This window comes from Gracilinanus agilis, chromosome 1, assembly GCF_016433145.1.
Source record: "Gracilinanus agilis isolate LMUSP501 chromosome 1, AgileGrace, whole genome shotgun sequence".
Classification (NCBI taxonomy): domain Eukaryota; kingdom Metazoa; phylum Chordata; class Mammalia; order Didelphimorphia; family Didelphidae; genus Gracilinanus; species Gracilinanus agilis.
Window position 1 is genome coordinate 480,444,527 of NC_058130.1, and position 17,691 is coordinate 480,462,217.

The following is a 17,691-nucleotide window of genomic DNA, read 5'->3' on the forward strand; positions in this document are numbered from 1 at the left end:
TGGGGCAGAGTGACATTTAGGTCCTAACTGTCACTTCTGTCATCAGTCATTTCCCTTAACAACTAAACCCAGTTTCCCTAACTTGTTATTTCCCCACCTATTATCCATTCATGTTTCCTACTCACCCTTCTGAACCTACATATAATATTTAAGTTAACTCCACTGGTTTTCCCCATAAGAGTTCTTATCACCAAAGCTAATGTCTTTGGGTATATTAAACATCAGATTTCAAGGGTAATTTGCCCCTATATATTGTGTATCTAATCAATTCCAATGATCCAGTCGTCTGTTTCATAGCCAGTACCAGATTGTTTTGATGACTATTGCTTTATAGTAAATTTTAGATCCAGTAATGCTAGGCCATCTTCCCTTACATTTTTTTTCTTTAATTCCCTTGATATTCTTGATCTTTTGTTCATCCCAAAGAATTTCACAATTATTTTATCTAGTACTATAAAATAATTGTGATAATTTGTTATGACACCAAAAAGTAAATTAATATAGGTAGAATCATCATTTTTATTATATTTGCTCAACCTACCCATGAGCAATTTATATCTTTCAAATTTTTTAGAGCTTAATTAATTTGTGTGAAAACTGTTTAGTAATTGTGTCCATATAATTTCTATGTTTGCTTTGTAAATAGATTCAAGGTTATTTGTATTGCCTAAAATTATTTTAAATAAAATTTCTCTCACTCTTGATGCTGGATTTGTTAGAACTATTTAGAAATGACAATGATTTATTAATTTATTGATTGATTAATTAAGAAAAATTTTCCATGATTACATGATTCATGTTCTTTCTCTTACCTCCTCCCTTCCCCCTTCCATAGCCAATATGCAATACCACTGGGTTTTACATGTGTCACTGATCAAGTCCTATTTCCATATGATTGATAATTACACAAGGGTGATTGTTTAGAGTCTAAATTTCCAATCATATTCCCATTGACCCATGTGATCAAGCAGTTGTTTTCCTTCTATGTTTCTGTTTCCACAGTTCTTTTTCTGTGGATAGTGTTCTTTCCCATAGGTCCCTCAAAAATGTTTTGGATCATTGCATTGCTGCTAGTAGAGAAGTCCATTACATTCAATTGTGCCACAGTATTTCCATCCCTGTGTATCTTCCAAAGATTATACATTGTGATGAAACAGGATTTATACTTGGAATACAGGGATGTCCTTATATAAGAAAAACTATTAAATTAATTGATTATATCAATAAGTATTTCAACTTCATAAAAATAGAAGTCATTCCCCAGATGAGGTATGGTCAAAGAATGTAGGACTACTAGTGAATATTTGTATTCATTGTGGCACCATCTGGAAAATCTGGGACCTGAGAGTTATAAAATCTGTACTGAGGAACAAAGTGGATTCTCAGATTATCAGGAATATCTGAGATTCCATTCATTAAAGTAGGCAAAGTTTCTTTAATAATGGTTATTGGTTTGGAATTCTATCTCAGTGGTTTGTATTACATATTGGACTGAATTTCTTGTGACAAGACACATGTCTAGAATTCAGCAGAGAATTTGTAATCCTGTGTCATCACAATGCATAGTCTTTGGAAGATACTTTTGTAGTCTGCTAGTTAGTATTTTGTTTATAATTTTTGCATTTATATTCATTAATTAAATTGATTTATATTTTTGTTTCTCAGTTTTTGCTCCCCTGTTTTAGGAATCCATATAATATTTGTTTCATAAAATAAGTTTGGCAAAACTCCTTCTTTACCTATTATTTCATGTAATTTATTTAATGTTGGAATTCTTTTATCTATGTATTGTTATAAGAAACTAGATTAGCAAAGTGAAGGTGATTGACAGGCAATAGAAAAAAATATTCCAGAACTTTCAGAGGGTGGCTGACTAAGTGTCAGTTATTCCCCAGACTTTCCCTTGAATGGAGATAGCTATTTTCCTCTGTATATCCTGCTTTTGAGAAATCAGCTACAGTCAACAGATCTTTGGCTGGAATTTGGTCAAGTTATAGGTGGGATACATAGTGGTGGACCCTTTTGTCAATATCTTTACTCCCCCTCCATGTTGGATTTTATTGGCTGTAACCGTCTGGATTCCTGTGGACCCTGCTTGAGGACAACATACGTGAAAACCCAATCTATTCAGCTGGACCTGTTCACCTTTCAGTTTCCTTTATTTTAATATCTCAATAGGAACACTGGTTATGTTTAGCTAGGCAGCTGAGGGATTTTAGTGTGTTCAGAGTACTGTCATCTTGTTGGACCTTGGGGGAGGGAATCTAAGTATGTGTTTAATTTAGTTACTCCCACTCCATTCCCTACCTGTCCCAGTTTGTTAATAAACCTTGTTATGTTATCTTACCAGGCTCTCCTTGAATATCCTTACCCAAATCTGGTGATTTGGCATATCACCTAAAGTTAAGAACCCAGTTTGACTCCCCAGCTAGATACGCTAGTGATACATCACTTATACTATTCCACCAACCCCTCCATATTTATTTTTTTCAGTATGTATGATAATATTTTATATATTTTAAGCATGATTAAATATTTAAATGATATAATATTAAGAGAAGAAATTTAAAAATGTAAAAATATTAAGGTGAATGCTGACTTTTATCAGCATGAACATTATTATAATGTGATACAGGGAAGAGTCAGAAGTTCAAGATTTGCAAATAATCTTAGAGATGATTTTATCTAATCTCTTAATTTAATAAGTGATATAATAAAAATATTAGAGAGATTAAGTTACCATCCCAAGATCATGTTTCTATGTCTTAATGGCTCCAATTTTATCACAGGTCTTTTAAGGCAAGAGAAGAAAAATAATCTGTATATTTGGACCTATGTTATAGGTATCAGTCTCCTTCTTTAGGTACCATTCTATCAGTGGAAGTTTTGTGAAGAAAATATATTCTTGTGCTGCAAGAAATTGTGTCTATTTTTTGGGAAGATTAGAAAATATATAGAACTGAAGAGTATAAAATGAATTTATTGGGTGTCTGAATTCAATTCTTGCAAAATTCTAGAATATATTAGAAAATATAAGTACATTTTGAAAAGAAGATGTTAAAAAATAAGGTTATATTAGGAATAGGCTATGAAAACCTAAACTAATTTACTTTTTTTATAGGGTTACTTGACTGGTAAGTCAGGAGAATGTGGTAAACATGGGAAATATGATTTTATCAAATCAATTGGTAGTCTTTCCTCTTATCATTGTAGATAGCTTAAAGTGCCAAGTACAGATCTACACTTGTACAAGCTCGAAAGAAATGGTTAGATGATGGTGTACATGAGAAGGATTTATGTTTTGTGAACTTAAAACAATAGTTTTTACCAAATTGATTTTATTTTTTTAAATTTTTTTTCTCATACTACATAGTGGTATTTTGTCAAGGATGAAGTGGTTAACACTTTCACTGTATTGGTTACTTATTAGACCACTTTTAGTTAATTTCATTCCAATCATCACATTTTGGAAAAGGTACTCATAAACTAAAATAGTTGTGGCTGAGATGAAGAAATAGGATGGCAAGAGTACTGAGAACTATGCTACATGGAGAGTTTTTCAAGAAAATGGGATGTTTAGTGTGAATGGGAGAAATTTCAGGAAGAATATGGTATTTACTATTAAACATTTAAGATCTCTGAAGAAGAAAATGGCATGCCATTAATGGCACATTTACCAAGAAAATACCAAATAGCATAAAAATACTCTAAAAATTCTCAAATGGAGTCATAAATGATTGAAAAGTGGACCAAAAAATCAGAAGAGTTATTACATGGAAAACATTATAATTCATCATTTTGGTTTCAAAGAAAAAAACTAAGAACAATGGATGAATGTTACTTGAAATGCCTTATGAGTGTGTCCCATATTGCAGGAGCTCTTCATAAAAAAAATCTGGGCAACCTCTATATATACTACAAATTTCTGTTCTGGTGCTGTTTGGATTAGATGGTTCTAAGGTGCCTTTGCTGAGATCTGAGATTCTTATTCTGTTAACCAGAGAGATTATAATGAATTTGAATTTAGTTTTGATGGTGGTAAAGGAAAGAAAGAAGGGATTTGATAGGTAGTATTGTGATTATTTGATTATGGAACACAGGAGGAAGTGAAAGAGGAATGAGACATGATACCAAAGTTTTTAATCATGCAGAATAAAAGAATACTGCTGGAATTGATATCAGGATTTTTAGAGATTTTTACTGTGCTTGAGGATGTTGCCTTAAACAAAATGACCCTGAAATTACAGATAAAATAGATAACAAATTGAAAATGTTTAACAGAGGGCAATATCCTACTAGTGTCTAGGAAAATAAATAAAAGTTATTGCTAGAAATTTGGAAAGGAGACTCTAAACATATATTATGTTTGAAGGTATGTGAATGGGCTGTAGGATTTTTGAGCTAGTGATGAAATTAATCTTAGTTATCAACTAGTCCGATTCTCTTACTTTATATATGAAGAACTGAGAAGCAGAATAAATTTGCCCAACATTGCAATAAAGTTAAATAATAGAGCTGACATTGGAACTCAGATACTTTGACTCAAAGTATAACGTGGATAATAGCCACAGTTTCCATAGAATATCAAAAGTCATTCCATATTAAGAAATTCGATATTAAAAATTCCATGAAAAAGGTTACATGAATGCTTAGTTTTCATCTCTACCTTCCCATGGAGAAACATCAAAATAAATGAAAAGAATTTTTGAATATACATTTATCATAGACATCTTGTTTATTCTGTCAATCACATTTGAGTGAAAACTTGTGAAGGTTAAGATCTGTATGTTAAAGTTTATATTTCTTTGATATAGCATGACTTGTGTTGTTTACATTTATTTAATTTCATTTGTTTTTCCATGTCTCCTTTCTCCAAAATCAACCTTATAAATATAAATTATTTTCAAAATCTTTTAAATTATTATTCACTATTATGCAGACACTTAAAATAGTTCCTAATATCTAGACAATGAACAATTAACATATTTTTACAATATCATACTGAATCATATCATGACTCCAAATTTGATACCAAGAATATTTTGTGGATGAGCATGGCAATTATCTTGCATAAAATTTTTCTCACACTTTGAGATGGACCCTGCTCTTTTAAATTGTAGATTATGAATGAAGAATGAAGCTAAATCCTTTTTGTACCTGTTTATATTATCAGCTTGTACAAACTTTTGGTCTAATGAGCCCCATATGTTTACTACCTGCTGTGTTAAGAACATCTTTTTATTTTTCTTAAAACTGCCTCCTTGAAGCTTCAGGGGGCATATATTAGTGTGTTGTTTTAATTATCCAAGTAAAGAATTAATCTATATACAGTGCAAATAGTTTATAATGAAACTAGCTCCCTTACTGATGGTGATGAAGGTAATAAGCACAAGGAACAGTCTGGATTCCTTTAGGAAAGTAGAAATAATTAAGAGACGATTTCATCTGGATTTACAGGTGGCTCCCACTCATCTGTTCCTCACTGATCTACACACTTCCTTGTAAATAAAGCTTAAATGGATTTTCAACTAGAGCTATTTAAGGCTTGTTGCATTAGGAATAATAGAATTTTTAATTATTTGGGAATTTAGACATTACTTAAGCCAATTCTATCTCTCTATAAATGAGGAAGCAGAACTTATTTGGGGCCATACTATACTATACTATACTACATATAATATAGTATTACATAATATAGTAGTATAGTTCCAGGACCTGGAACCAGGAAGTCTAGGATAATTACAAGAACAAACATAGAAAAGTTATTTATATTTATATATAAAATAATCAGAGGTTGAGGTAACAATGTGAAGTAATGGTTAAAGTGCTGAACCAGCGTCAGACAGATTCAAATTCAAATTTTTTAGATAATTACTAGTGTAATTGTGGACAAGTTAATTTCTCTATACTCCAGCTTCCTTTTCTACAGATGCTAGCTATCATCATCAATATAATTATCATTGAGAATCATGTATTCCCCATATCATTCAATAAACATCTAAATTCCAACTTCATCCCCAAAATTATGCTGTGTGCCGGAGATGTGAAAATTAAATTAAAACCCTTAAGAAGCTTATATTCTATTCTACTCTTTTCCAAAGTCAATGTAAATGGAAGGATTAGAAAATAGACTTGACTAATTAATTCCTTTCATATTTATTTTCGAATGTATACTTACTGATCCAATTGGTTCCAAAAATTTCTTTTGCATTTTGTTGATCTTTAAACATGCTTTCTATCTCATGTTTGGAATAAACTGTCTTGTATTAAATTAAATAATGTAGCTTGTTACTGAGAATTGATTTGATTACTTCTATGTTGAAAATCTCATAGACAGCATATTGTGAGATTCTGACTATTCATCAATTCTGCTATCTTCTATTTTATGAGTGAGTTCAATACATTCACATTAATTTGTGATTTTTATTTCTTTCTTTCCATCTTATTTTCCCCTGTTATTTTTTTCTTCCTCTCAGCCTTCCCCTATTCACACATTCTAAATATTCATCACCCTGATCCTCCCCTACTTTTTGCCTTTCCACCTTTTTTGTTCTTGTAATAAATGACCCAGATGTAGAAGGTAGAAGTGGGAGAGAGATAATGATCAGTGTGGTAACTCTCTCCACTCCATATCCCTAGGGCCAAAATTACTGAGGAAACTTTAAGGTAGTATCACCCCAATAATGAGCAACCTAGATGAATGTGCTACCCCTCAATAGTTGAGGGGAAGGCTTTCCTACAAGAGGAGGTAGGTAGTGCCCTAATTCAGTCTTGATTAAGATCAGGTACACAAGCTTCCCGCTATTCTGGTTGTCTGCACAGCAGGTCATCTGGCTCAAAGATGGAGTCAGCCAGACCAAGCTGTAGTTTTTCTCTCCCTTGTCTCTCAGGTACTCAAGAATGCTATCTGGCTGCTAGTTGAATTTTATTATTAGCCATCAGGGTACTGTGGAAAGGGATGAGGGGCAGAGAGATTGGGGGTGCCCTCTCTAATTACCCTATGTGGTCCTTCACTTAGAGAAGAACCAAGACAGTTCCAACCACTAAGCTTCTCCCCCCTTCTACTGTTATTCTTATCTCTAATCTTCTATAATTATAGTTTTGTCAAAAAGGGTCTCTCTGAAAGGACAAGTAAAGAATGAAGGAGTCTGAGAGATTTGCTCCTAGTGGAGTCCAAAATCTTGGTCGACTGGTTGATATAGTCTTGATGGATGAGCAATGGCTGTAAACTGGGAATCAGGATTTCAATCTCAAAGGGAAAGATTTCCTGAGAAGGCCTTTGGTCAGATCAGAGCTGGTTTTTCTGATTCCTCTCTCCTTCCAGCCCCAAATTAAAGACCTCTCTCCTCCTCCTCATCCTAGGAAAATTCCCAGCATCCTCTGCTGGTTCCAACTGCCAACAACTGTCTTCTCCTCCTTTGGTACAACTTCCACTTCCCTCAAAATTCTATCCTTACACCCTCTTCTTCTAACTTTTTTATTTGATAAATTAGATTTCTATACTACAGTGTGGATGTTATTCTTATTGTGTGCCAATTCTAATGAGAGTAAATTTCAAGCATTACCTGCCATCACTCTCATCTTCCCTTCCAGGGTATTGATTCTTACATGCCTCCTCATGTGAAATCATTTACCCCCAACTTTCTCTCCTTTTCTCTTTTTTCCATTGTATTATTTTCTTACCTGTTGATTAAAAAAATAAAACCCAAACATATTCAACTTGCTCTCTGTCCTTCATTGACATATTCTTCTATTCATTGATCTAATAATGACAAAATCCTTAAATTATATCAGTACCTTAAGTATCCTAAGTACTTTAGGTGTCTTAGGTATCTCAAATATCAGAGATTATTTGGGTATTTTCCATAGATATGCTATGACATGGGCTTATATTGCTTTTTAAAAAGGGTGTATCTGTTTGCATAATGTGTTTTTTGGTCATTAAAAAACTACAGAATTTCTTGAAGGCAATATTTTCTAGTCTATTCTTCCTATTTAATTTTGAACTGACGTTTTTGTCTATTTGAGCTAAATACCTCAGATATGGCTACTATAATCATGATCAGTCTCTATTAGTTATCCATGAAATTACACAACAGAATTTAGATAATAGACATAATTCATACGCTAAATTTTTCCTATGTGGACACTTGAAATAAACTTTATTTCAATCACTATAGATCTATCCCTAAAGAGATCTGCTATGATATTAAGCATAATCCTCTATATACCGAATTATCCTGGGTTATTGAGCCAGATTCAATGTACTCTTTCCTGGCTCTTTCCCATAATAATCGTGAATATTTTTGTGACGCATATGACTCCATGTTTAAACAATGTCTCAGTAACTGAAGAAGGCTGATTTTTTTTCTTTACCTTTCAAGGAAAGTTGAAATGTAGGGATATGAGAGGCCTCATTAAAAGAAAATTGTTACAAAATTTTTCTATACCAAGTGGAATATGTGTGATATGTGTGTGTCTGTGTATACAAACACAAATAATTAGCACAGTTCAATCAAATCTACTTATCTATCTATATCCATCTCTTTTTATATATATATGTATGTATATGTATATGTATATATATATATATATATATATATATATATGTCTATGTATTCCAGCCAGTGACATAATGGTATAGATTGTACAATGTTGAATATTTCAAGTATCTTTTTTCCCCTACCAATGCTCTTATTGAGGACTCCTTATATATGTCTAGATCAGTAGTTCTTATTTTGTGGATCATGAATCCCCGGGGTGATCATGCAAATACTCTAGGGATTTCATACTGAAATTCATTAATAATTCCTTAAAATTTAACTAGTAATAATTAAGTTTTAAATATTTCCCCCTCAGTATCAACAATAATATGAAACAGTTTTATTTCTATAACAATATAAATGTATTATTATGTACATAAAATTTTGTTTTTTATGTGGTGATTAGGTCAAGCCCTGCCTCTAGATGTAAAGTCTTCTTTTAGTTCCTAAATCTATTATGAAATTGTTTTTAAATGACATTTTGAGCACAAACTGGTTCTAATAGATTAGTCAAGTTCATGTACATATCCACATTTGTTTTCTGTACATTGTATCAGAGTCACTCACTTATTTGATAATGATGCTCTTTGGACAAGCTTATTGTAAGCTATTTGGAAACCATAATAGATTATGACATGTTCTGCAGAAAGAAAAAAAAAAACAACCCTCATGTTGCTTCTCTTGGAGGATTGAGAATGTTTTTCATTTTAAACATATCCTCTGTTTATACTCCTATACTTTTACCTAGTAGACTTTTATAAAAATGACAACAATGTTTAAATCATTCAGTAGTGTTATTGTAAGAATTTAGTTGTGTCAGAGTTGGAAGAGAAAGAAGTTGTGTCTGAAGAGATATTTTTCTCTCACAAAGGTTAATTTATATGAAAAGAAACATTAGGAAAAAATCAATTTATGCCAATTGACTTTCAGTACATGTTAAATTTTGTTCTGGCACTTTCTATTAACCAGTAAAAAAGATATATATTAATATTTGTATATTTATAAATATATATTAATTTTTATTAATTGATTAGTTGGCCACATTTAAAATCCTGTTAAAAGGCTCTAAACTACTATTGATTAGAGAAATGCAAATCAAAACAACTCTTTGGTACCACCTTATGCCTATTAGGCTGGCTAATATTATAAAAAAGGAAAATGATAAATGTTGGAGATGATGTGGAAAAATTGGGACACTAATACTTCATTGGTGGAGTTTAAATCAAATCCATATATTTTGGACATCAATTTGGAATTATGCTCAAAGTACTCTAAATCTGTAAGTACCTTTTGATCCATCAATACCATTACTACATTTGTATCCAAAAGAGATCAAAAAGAGGGGGGGAGTACCTATTTATACACAAATAATTATTTCAGTTCTTTTTGTGATAGCAAAAAGTGGAAAAAGGAAGGTGTTTCATCATTTGGGGAATGGTTTAATAAACTTGTATCTGGTTGGAATGGGATATACTTGTGTTAAAAGAAATGACAAACAGGATGATTTTGGGGAAAATATCTGGAAAGACACATATAGACTTATGCAAAGTGAAATGAACAGAACCAGAACATTTTTCACAGTGACAGCAATTATTTTTGAGGGACAAATATGAATGACCTAGTTATTCTCAGCAATGTAGCAATCCAAGACAATCTCAGAGGCTGGTGATAAAAAAATTCTTCTACCCTCTGAGGGGAAAAAGAAAAAGAAAAACAGAAACACTTTTCTTTATAATTCTTTTTTCTTTCTTTTGTGATCTCTTTCACAAAATGACTGATATAGAAAAATATTTTATATAATTTAATTACACATGTAAAATACTGATCAGATTGCTTACTTCAGGGAAAGAGGTAGGATGGAGGGATAAAGGGTGATAAGGAGGGAGAGAATTTGGAACTCAATACTTGAAAAAAAGAATTTTATAGATTGTTTTTTACATGTAATTGAGGAAAAGATAAATATTATTGAAAAAAATTAAATATTACCGAAACAAAAATCTTGAAGTATAATAGGAGTAGTATATTAAATTGCCCTGGGGGTCCGCAATACATTGTAAAATGTGATTTCTTGAAATGTATTAATATAAAATGTTAGGAACAACTGGTAGAGATTATTTTCTTTTTTTTAAGTGTTAATGGGAAAATAGATGTTTATTTACTTATTCTTTATTTACTTTTTCATTTAATATTTTACAAGAAATTTTCCATCAGTTTTAATTGTATGGGATTTCCCCCTCTTTTCTTTGGTATCTTTCAGTTATTTACTTTGTGAATTAATTCTTCAACATCTCAACAACTGTTATGTCACTGAAAGGAATCCCTTATATGCACACTTGATTCAATGTAGGTATGTTCCCCACCTTTTTAATGGATTTTTAACCCATTTGTGCAAGAATGTAGCTAGATTGAAATGAAATAACTTAATTTTCTTCATTGATGAGAACATCTTTTATAATATTTACAAATCCTTTCTATTTTTCTTTACTTTGTTCTTCTTCCTTTTCATTATTAAATATGCTCTATATGTTTTTGCTTAATTGGATTGCTCACCAAGCTTCTTTAAATAAACTTTAAATTTTATCATTTTTTTGCTCTCCTTAGCCCTTATTCATAAAGTTTTATATTTTACTTTATATTCTAAATCAGTGATGACATTAAACAATATTTTTTCTTATCACAAATTATTTTGCCCATCAAGGCAGTTTTTAAGGTCCATTTTGTATTCTTATTTAGGTAGTTATTTATGTCAGCTAAACTTTTTTATAATATACAATTATTAGTATTGATATGATATCTACTACATATTACTAAGTTTAATTAATAATAACTCACTTAAACAAGACAATATATATTTAAAATGACATACACATCTCTCCCTCATTATTTAGTTTTAGGTCAGTTCTAATATTTGTTTTAGAAAGTCAGGTAATGAAATATAAGTGTATTGCTAATAAAGGATTAATTTATTATTAACTTGAGGCCTTTTCGGTCTCAAATAAAAATACATATAATTTCTGTGACATTAATTTGGGATTGGCATATAAAGTGACAAGTAATTCTTTCTGAAATTAAATTCCATTAGTCCACCATTCAAAACTTATTTATTAGACATGTACTACGAACCAGACACTGTATTAAGTTCTGATGTTAGAAAGTTAAAAATAATGAAAGCCCTCAAGGACTCACTTCATGTATATTTTCGGGAGGGTTGAATATAAATAAACTAAGTGTATAAAAGAGATATGTACTTAAAAAAAAGAAGATAATCTCATTGACCAAAGTACTAGTAGGTATGGGTGCCAGAAAAAAGATTATTGCAAATGGTGGGACTTCTGATTTCCTTGGAAGACTATGGAGAAACTAAGAAGCAGATGAAAAGAGGGATGACATTTGAAACATAATAAACTGTTATTTTAAAAATATATAGAAATATGAAATGGACAAAGTGTAGGTAAACCAGTATAGTTTCTGAAAGGGTATAGAAAGGGGTGGTGGGTAAAATGAATAGAAAGGTAGAAGAGATCAACATTATATAGACATTTGGTCCCAGTGGGCATATGGAGTTAGTGGATTTTCTGAATAAAGTGGGAGTGACATTATTATATCATAACTTTAGAAAATTCATGTTAGCGACTAAGTGGAAGATGAATTGGTATATGATAAGATCTGAGGCATGAAAATTAATTATAAAAATGTTCCAATAAAAATAGAAGAGGTAATGAGAGCCTAAAGAATCATAGTGATTATTTGAGAGTAGAAAAAGTGTCATATATGACCATAATATTGTGAAAATAAAAACAAGCTAATTTACAACAGATTAGAAATGTTTCCTGAGTGAGAATTCTAAATTGAGGATGACATTGAGATTATGTGCTTGAATTACTGGAAGCATAGTATTTTTCAAATTTCAGAAGAGGGAAGGGTTTTAGAAAAAAGATTCATTTGGATATATTATAATTTACTTGCTTAAAATAATCCAGTTCACTAAGTTTATATGAAAGCCTATATTTAGTTCAGAATAGAAAAAGGTTGGATATATATAATCAATCAAAAAATAAAATTGAACTTATGGGAAGTAATGAGATCACCTAGTGAGATAATATGCTTTGAGAAGAGAAGTAAGCTAGTACCTTGAGGGATACTCCAAAATAATTAATATGACATGAATAAAAGTAGACTGAGAAGGAGAGGTCAGCCAGATTGAAGGAAAGCCAGTAGCAGTGTCATGAAAGACTACAGAGTCATCAGATTTAAGTGTTATCTACAGAATTTTGCCTTCTCTTATTATTTATTTCAGACTCATTCTTTCCAATATTCTAAGAATTTCTTACCACCTTCACTTTGCTTTAAGAAACAAAAAGTGTGAAAGCATCTATTTTAATTTGATGGGTCTTATTGAATTCTTTTTTAAAAAACTCTTACCTTCTGTCTTGGAGTAAATACTGTGTATTGGCTCCAAAACAGAAGAGTGGTAAGGGTAGGCAATGGGGGTCAAGTGACTTGACCAGGGTCACACAGCTGGGAAGTGTCTGAGACCAGATTTGAACCTAAGACCTTCCATCTCTAGGCCTGGCTCTCAATCCACTGAGCTACCCAGCTGCCCCCAAGGGTCTTATTGAATTATAAATAAGCTTTCAATACATTTTTATCTTCTGAAAATGATGCTGATTTATAGATTCTAATTATTGTTATGTTGCCCTTTTTGTTGGCCTTTAATAGTTACCTTTTAATTAGTATTGAAATACAAGGCTACTCATGAAATGCCAATTCCTGCTGAGTCTTGGGGAAATGTTAAAATTATTGAGTACTATTTTCCCTTTCTGAGTATTATAGTAATATATGTGGGTGAGGGAAATATGAATTTCACCATCTATGAATATAGAAAAAAAGATACCCCAAACATTTGTGTTTCAAGGATAATAGTTTTTTTCCTATATATATAAGTGCCACCTCCCTTAAAAGAAGTTATCAATCACTTTTATTATTTGTGTCCATTCAGAAAACATTACATTTTCTGTAACATGTATAATATTGACAATCTGCTATCAGATTATATATAAATTGGGCAAATTAAGAGCTATTTTATTCCGTCAAAATATATTTTCTGAAATCCTTATTAAATACATTTAACTTTCATGTTTAATGATAAAGTAAAAGTGCTAGAATTTCTTGGTTTGAATGAAAATCTGTAAAAAATGCTTTGTTTTTAAAGCTAATAATTAAGTTGCATATTCTTATAAAAATAAAATATTCAGATGCTGACAAAATAACTTGTCTGACTGGCAATTGAGTCAATTTTATTTCTGAATAAAACAAAAAATTAGAATATCAATCTTTTCCCTAAAAGAAAAGGCCATTATTTAAGCAATATTTTTAAAAATGATGTTGTATTACTAAATCATTGAATACTGCTTCAAAAATGAAAATTTAGGGTAATTCAGAGGACATCAAAATAATGAGAAAAACATAGCTTCATATTCTGATCTATGCCTGACTCCTTTAAAATGGAAATAGATTTTATTGTCTCCCTATTAGGGAAAATGTCCTGCTTCTATTTATTATTCATGTTGTTTTGTGAATTAAAAAATTCATTGCTTATTTTATTTTGTGGATTTACCAATATATGTCAACTTATGTCACCTGTCTTCTATCTCTCCAACCAGGCAGTACATACACTCTGGATAAGGATCATTAAATTCTTTCTGATGATTTTTTCAATAAGCCATTCAATCATTTAAATTTAATTTTTAATAAATTGCAATAGGGGGCAGCTGGGTAGCTCAGTGGAGTGAGAGTCAGGCCTAGAGACAGCAGGTCCTAGGTTCAAACCCAGCCTCAGCCACTTCCCAGCTGTGTGACCCTGGGCAAGTTACTTGACCCCCATTGCCCACCCTTACCTATCTTCCACCTATGAGACAATACACCGAAGTACAAGGGTTTAAAAAAATAAATTGCAATAATTTCATGTTGTAAACCACATAAACCAGATGAGACAAAGTGTTGTTACACATGCCTGATCTAACCTCACCTTTATTTCTCCCTCCTTCCATGGTTTTTGCAAATATCTCTTGGGTATCCTGTCAAAATTATTTAAGAACAAGGGCTTAGTTTATAGGAAAGAGACCTCAATGGGAAAAAAGGGAAAAACAATGATAAAATACGAATTACATATGAAAATATATAACATATAGAATTAATTATTTAGAGTATCCATATATGTTTATATATATGTATACATATATATGCATATATATTCACTATTTCCCATAATCACAAAACATTTGTGTAGCATGTGCCAACAAAAATATTATGAGTACTTACAGAATAAATTTTTCACTTTTTGTCCTTTTATAATATCATTAAAATTCATTTGTATATGCTAAATTTTTCCTTCTTAAATAGTTATTAAACTTCATTTTGGCAAGTATAATTTGAATTTGTTGAAAGAAACAGGGTCATTTCTCATATGAAAAACCTTATTAGGCTGAAATTGTAGTCTCTTCCATCTGTATAATGGAGAACATCAATACCATAAGCAATTTGGAACTTCAACGTTCAACATCTTAGTTGTATAATGAAATAGAATATAAAAATATTTCAAAAAATTTAAAGATTTTTTTTCTTGAGAAGAAAGCTGAGATGATTCATGAATATATTGCTGCAGCTGGATTATAGCATATAATAAAGGAAATCATCTAAGGATAGGAAAAAATAGTTCTTGATAGCCTCCTCTGTCAGCATTTTAAGAGATTATTTATGGCAGAAATCTGAAAGTAGTTGCAAAGATGCTAAAGAACCAAAAGAGACAACTTAAATAGAAAAGAAAGCTCTCTTGTTGTAGTGCATCCCCCTAATTTACTATCCAGGAATGATAAGTAACTGAGAATATTTTAAGGGAATTTTAAAGGAATGCTTTTAGGAGAGTGAACTTCCTATCTCATAAAAAATACAAGAAGATTGATAAATGTTTATTAGTATGAAATATTTTATGTATTTGTTATTTTACTAAAAAGAAATAAGCTGCACTCTTACCTAATGGAATGCTAATCACATGCAACCCTTTTATAACATTCATAGCTTTTACTATATGAGTTTGAAGGCTAGCAATTGTGATAAGCAGATGAAAGATTGAAAAGATATAGAAATAAAGAGTAATAGAGGTTTCTGAGGCTAAACAGATAAATAGAAAAGAAAATGCAAATGTAAAGATGATTCTGAAAATGTAATGGAGAAGCCTGTGGAGTTATGATTTAGGATTTTCAATGCTAACTGACATCTAAGAAGACCAATGAAAACTTTCATAAATCTACTTGCCTATCACTTCTTTTCCTGTAATGGTTTTTGCTTGTACTCATCCTTCAAAACTATTACAGGGATATTCTTCCTTGGCTTTAAAAGTTGCAAAAAATCTGAATACAAAACTGGGTAGACAGAGTATATTTTGCAAGAGAATAATATCTTATTTCATTTCTAGAAAACATTCTGATACCAATGTTTAAAATGTTCTGCCTTATTCTTCTCTGTTAGTAAAGATGTAGTCCTTTAATGTATTTTTAAGATAAGCTACACAAATTCTAAAATGTATAGAGTGGTCTAGAAATCTACAAACAAATGCTAAATAATATGAATTATAACAACATGATTTGTGATTTGCACTACAAAATCATTTGAAGACACCTACAGTTCTTCTAAAGCTTCCTTATTGGTGAAGTTCTTAGCAACTCCAAATAAGAATCCATTTTAATAGACACCTATTATGAGCCTTGCTAGATTCTGCAGGATGGACAATGTTGAGTAAAATAGAAGTTCTGATGTATTGAGGAAATGATGATATATGCAAAAACAAATTGTGATAATGTATTATATGAGAACAACATGATGGCTCAGAAATAGGTAAAGAGCAGAGGTTAAAATACTAATGCTGATGGGAGAACATCAGCAATGGCTTCATGAAGGATATAGGTTTAATTGGCCTTTAAATTTTACATATTGATATTTTGCTGGGACATTTTTTCATCATTCCCTTTCTTATCTTATCCTCTATAATGAATTATACTTATCTAGGTAGATACATATCTTCAAATGTCAGATCATTCTTTCCCTCCAGTCTCTTATACTTATCTTCAAGACAAAGTAATTGTCAATTTTTAAACTTTATATTCTCCATTGAATAGATTGTACTTCATGTGTAAGTGTTTAATCAATATGTTTAGAGTGAGGAACAGTGTGAAAAAAAGTAGATGGATAGGAAATTACATATATATATATATATATATATATATATATATATTCTCCCCCCCCCCCACAGAGGGCAACCTAGTTTGGTTAGAGCATAAAGTGAATAGAGTGGATTGAAAGGATTAAAATAGCAGGAGGCATGAAAAGTATGGTGAGGCCAAAGTTGCCCAGTACCTACCACATAAAGAGCACTTAATGGTTATTGATTCTAATTATGAAGTGTCTAAGACTGGATATTAAATTAACTCTACCTGACTTCAACTCAAGTGTTCTCTCAATTGTATCACAATTTTTATTATTATTAACCAAGTAAGATACAATTTCATTAAGTAAAAAAAAAAAGAATTCACTGTGATTTGTTTTTGCCAGTGGCAAATAATTTTCATATTTGAACAAAGTACACATTGGTATTTATTGATCCTGGATGAGAAGAAGTCAAGTATGGATAATTGACTCTTTTCTTTCCAAGAAATTGAGGTCACTGAATTGTTTTAATTGAAGTACTGAATTCAATTTAAAAAAAATTCCAAGGTAGCATCTCACACCCACCGGATTGACTAATATGATAAAAAAATGAAAATGATAAATGTTGGAAGAATGTAATAAAATTGGGACACTAGTCCATTTCTGGTGGAGGTGAGAACTTATATGACTATTCTAGAAGGCAATTTGGAACCATGCCTAAAGGGCAATCAAACTATACACACACTTTGACCCAGAAATACCACTGCTAAGTCTATATTCTAAAAAGATTGGAAGTTTGGCAGGGGATGGGAGGGATAAACACCCTGTACAAGGATACTTAGAGCATCTACTTTTTTTGGAAGGGAAAGAATTGGAAACTAAAGACATGTCCTCAAATTGAGGAATGGCTGAATAAGTTAGGGTATATAATTATAATGGGATGTGT